This window comes from Primulina huaijiensis, chromosome 11, assembly GCF_012295235.1.
Source record: "Primulina huaijiensis isolate GDHJ02 chromosome 11, ASM1229523v2, whole genome shotgun sequence".
Classification (NCBI taxonomy): domain Eukaryota; kingdom Viridiplantae; phylum Streptophyta; class Magnoliopsida; order Lamiales; family Gesneriaceae; genus Primulina; species Primulina huaijiensis.
Window position 1 is genome coordinate 8,040,518 of NC_133316.1, and position 5,539 is coordinate 8,046,056.

Consider the following 5,539-nt stretch of genomic DNA (forward strand, 5'->3'; position numbering starts at 1 on the left):
TTTCTTTCCTCAACTATTGAAGAAGAAAATTGAGAGAAAAAGTTGGAGAATTCTTGTGTAAATTTCGGCCATGCTAGGTAGAATGGGGAGAGAATGAGTTGTCTTGGTGGTGGGAAAGGCTAAAACTACGTTTTAGCATCCCAAGCATTGGAGATTGAAAAAGTGGTCTCCCAACTCTTGACCTCCCCATGCACATTATTTTTATTTGGGCATGTAACAATTACAAAGCCCATAGATTTTTATTTAAATGTCTCAAACACATTTGAGACCATTTAACATTTACTTGATTATACTCAAGCCCACTAGTTTAATAATTATTTCTAATTGGGCTCTACAAGGCCCAATGTAATTTAATTAATCCAACACTTGAATTAATTTAATTATTTGGACTCTACTAGGTTCACTAGTGTTTAATTAATTCAACACTTTGAATTAATTTAATTTAGTCTATAATAATGTTTATGAAAATCACAATTTTCAAATACATTACTTGTTTGGCCAACTTTTAATTTAGGAACACTTGCACAAATTAAAAGTTACATTTCCCTCATAGAAGTCATACTTCTATTTTTCCTTACGCTTATAAACTCATTTATAAGCCGATCGACACAATGAACTATTTTACTTCTCAACGGGATCTAGAAAGCTAGTACTTGTGTGGCCCTCAATGGTTCATTGATACAACTAGCCGTGGGTTCACATCTCCATGTGATTCGGACTAAACATGTCCTTATACGAGCATACCCCAAATGCTCCATTCCTAATTATCAACTCCTTGATAACAAGAACGTCAGAACTCAAGTCTGATAGTACCCAACCAAACATGTTAAACGCCTAGCAGCATCGCTTACATGATTCCCTAGGTATCAAATGATAGTGCCTGCATGAACCATTCAATTATGGTTAGCGTACAGTACGGGCCCTTCATCTCATATATCCCGACCGATTCGACAACCATTGGTATATCGAGAGTTGTCAATGAATCGATACTATGTGTCATGTTGTAGTTGCATCGATGGTGTAATCTATGAAACCCCTTTCATAATTACCACCATACTCTGATCAGAGATTTCATACTACATACACATAGGATATCCATTCCCAAAGGTAAGTGGTGAATCCCCAACTACAATGCATCGACTCCTATATGCTTCGCCAAAACACCCAACCTTGTCGCCTGATGACCCCATGAGAGTCGGTAAACAAGTCAAAGTGTAATGCTAGCACATAGAGTCTCAATGTTGTCCCAGGTCATAAGGACTAATGGTGTACAACCATAAACTAGGACGTTTCCACTCGATAAGTGAGAACCACTTGGAAAGTCCTTTGTGGAGGGTTGTTCAGTGCACTCTACCAGGAGCACCTATCTGCATGCTCAGACATCACAATGTCCCCTACCAATGAAACATGGTACTCACATCGCAGATACTAGTCTCGAACTCGAGCGGCCTATATCCTTCTTAGCGGCGGCTGAATCGACTAGGAACTGTTTAGAATATACAGTATTACAAGTATGAGTTTCATGATACTCATCATATGAGCATCTCATATTCTTTCTACTATTTGTATATTGAAGGGCTTTATCTATGCAACTAGCATGGGTATACAGATAAAGATGTGCCAAAATAATAATTTCAAATATTATTAAAATAAAGATTGCTTATACATAGAGTTTCGTTGTGAACACTCAGCCAACACTTGGCTCGACGGGCACCTACTCTAACAATCTCCCACTTGCACTAGAGCCAACTACCCATATGTTTCAAACCCATCAATTCGCGATGCTTCTCGAATAATGGTCCAGGTAAAGGCTTAGTTAGTAGATCAACAACAATATCTGCGGAGCCGATTGTGTCAATCGACACTTCTGCTCTTTCCACAATCTCTCGGAGGATGTGATACTTTGTCAATACGTGTTTGGATTTCTGATGAGACCTTGGCTCCTTCGCTTGAGCTACAGCTCCCGTGTTGTCAAAAAACACCGGGACAGGAGCAACTCCATTAGGAATGACGCCCAACTCTTGGACGAAATTCCTTATCCAAACAGCCTCCTTTGCTGCATCTGATGCAGCAATATATTCGGCCTCTGTGCTGGAATCCGCAGTATTGTCTTGCTTAGAACTCTTCCAAAAGACAGCAGCACCATTGAGCATGAATACAAACCAAGAGGTTGACTTCGAGTCATCGATATCGCTTTGGAAGGTAGAGTCGGTATAGACTTCCAATTTAAGTTCTCCACCCCGTAGACCAAGAACAACTTATTGGTCCTTCTCAAATACTTGAAGATGTCTTTCACAGCTTTCCAGTGTGGAAGACCACGGTTCGATTGATATCTACTCACTACACTTAGTGTGAAAGCCACGTCAGGACGTGTAGATATCAACCCATACATGATGCTACCAATCGCAGATGCATAAGGAATGCTTGTCATCGCCGCTATCTCTGCATCAGTCTTGGGAGACATAGACTTGGATAGGGACACGCCATGACACATTGGTAGATGTCCTCTCTTGGACTCATCCATCGAGAACCGCTTCACGATGGTATCAATGTATGTGGACTGGGAGAGACCAAGCAATCTTCTTGATCTATCTCTATAGATCTGTATTCTCAATACAAAATATGCTTGACCCAAGTCCTGCATCGAGAACTTACTTGCTAACCATATTTTAGTTGATTGCAACATTCCTACATCATTCCCAATGAGTAGAATGTCATCAACATAAAGCACCAGGAATGTCACAGCACTCCCACTGACCTTCTTATACACACAGGGTTCCTCAGGATTCTTTGTAAAACCAAACTCTTTGATTTTACTATCGAATCTGAGGTTCCTACTCCTAGATGCCTGCTTTAGACCATAAATAGATCTCTGAAGTTTGCATAACATATGCTCACTTCCGACAGATGTAAACCCTTCAGGTTGAGACATGTAAATCTCTTCCTTAATATCCCCATTAAGAAAGGCTGTCTTAACATCCATCTGCCATATCTCATAGTCATACCATGCAGCTACGACTAGCACTATCCTTACCTACTTGAGCATTGCAACTGGAGAAAAGGTTTCCTCAAAGTCAACTCCTTGTCTTTGAGTATATCCTTTTGCCACCAATCGCACTTTGAAGGTCAATACCTTCCCATCCGCCCCAAGTTTCCTCTTGTAAATCCATTTACACCCTATGGGAACAGTTCCTTCAGGTGGATCGACGAGATTCCACACTTGGTTCGAATGCATGGAATTCATCTCAGATTCCATTGCTTCAAGCCACTTGGATGAATCGGCATCAGATATCGCTTCCTTGAAGGTCCTTGGATCACATCCATGGATAGGCTCATCATGGCCCTCTTCACGAAGCAGACCATACCTCATAGGTGGTCTCGAGACTCTCTCGGATCTTCTAGGAGCTTGTATCTCCTCTCTTGGCTCTTCAGGTGTGGGTTCTTCAATTGTGGGTGTCTCTCGAACCTCTTCGAGTTCTATCATCTTCCTTTTTCTATCCAATAGAAATTCTTTTTCCAAAAAAGATGCATTCCTAGAAACAAACACCTTTGTTTCTTGGGGATGATAGAAATAGTATCCAACTGGATTCCTTGGATATCCCACAAAGTAACATAAAATGGATCGACTATCCAATTTATCTCCCACTACCTGCTTCACATAAGCATGGCACCCCCATATTCTAAGATAAGAATATCTGGGAGGCTTACCCATCCATATCTCATATGGAGTCTGCCTTTAAATGGACATTTAGTGGAATATCTTTCAATTTTAAGTTATAGAGATCGATTTCAAGTTCTCCAGTACCAATCAAACATTCATTCTTGTAAATATTGCAAACACCTTTGCCAAATAAACAAGAATATCCATCTTTATCAACATAGAAATGGAAACAATGTTTTCCTACCAAATCAGGTACAAACAAAACATCTCTTAAAAATTTAACTTAAAATTATTGTTCAACAATAAGTAAGCATCTCTCAAGCCTTGGCAGCAACTCTTGCCCCATTGCCCATCCTCAAGAAGATCTCACCTTCCGTGAGCCTCCTACTTCTTCCCATCACCTGTAAATCCTTACAGAGATGTGAGCCACAATCGGTATCCAATACCCAAGAAGTAGAGTTAATTGAAATGTTTACTTCAATATAGAACATACCATTTCCAGAACCCTTCTGGGCAAGATATTCCCAGCAGTTACGCTTCCAATGTCCAGGATTTTTGCAGTGATGACATACATCAGCAGTCTTGTAAACCTTAACTGGTGTGGCTGCCACAACGGGATTCGGAGATTGCCTCATCAAGGGCAGGTTCTTCTTGGGACGTTGGAAAGAACGCTTCTTTCCCGTCCCATGTTGATCAATCTTCGTACCAGATGAAGAACCCACATAAAGAACCGGCTTCTCTTTCTTGATGGTGGATTCAAAGGTCACAAGCATGTTCACCAACTCCTCAAGGGTCGGTTCCATCTTGTTCATATTGAAATTCACCACAAAAGGATCAAACGAGCTAGGCAGTGATAAGAGCAACACATCGGTGGTCAACTCCGAAGGCAACATCAAATCCATGCCAACAAGCTTATCCACGAGCCCAATCACCCTTAGGCCATGCTCATGGACCGAGGCCCCATCTTGCATGCGCAAAGTGATCAGCTCCTTGACAGTCGCATGCCTAAGAGGACGTGTTTGCTCTCCAAAGAGCTCCTTGAGCTGCAAATGAATGTAAGCAGCACTCTTTGCATCCTCAAAACGCCTCTGCAGCTCATCATTCATAGAAGCCTGCATATAACACTTGGCTTTCAAGTCATGGTCACACCATTCCTTGTAAGTCTGTAATTCCTCAGGAGTGTAGCTAGTCGGAGCCTCAACAGGGGGCGATTCAGTAAGTGTATATGCTATCCTTTCCGAATTCAAGACGATTTTCAGGTTTCTTAGCCAAGTGAGGTAATTAGGTCCAGTTAATATGTGTTTGTCGTGTATTCCAGATAGCGGATTGCGAATCGAAGACATTGTCAAATTGTACTGAAAAGTAAGAACAGATAAATGTTGATGACTATTTTAAAATATTTGGTAAGATATAAAGTATGGACTTTTACTTTATAAATTTTCGCTCCCACTGTTTTGACATCTTTCACTACCCTCTATTGAAAACGGGAAACTCCTTTTCTCAGTAGGTACGCAAGGTCCAATTAGCGAATTATGATCCTGAATAATATCAGCCAATCACAATTCCTAAAAGGTAGTTTCCAATTGCATCTCCATGCAACCCTCTACGTAAACTTTTGTCTCACGTTTGATTAGGACCCAATAATATGACGTCGTTCATCTTTACGTGTCAAGCCTTACCCATCGATGTCGAACCTTAATGGACGGTCGCCATGAGTTCCCTCAATAATATGAGCCGAAATCATGGGAGTTCCACGTAGTTCACATCACCATGTCAATGGATGTCACAGCTTTCCGGCACCCAAGGCCCCCCCAATAATATGAGCCGAGCCCCGAGCACGGGTAGCGTTCATCATGCACCCATTGTCGATGGAAGACA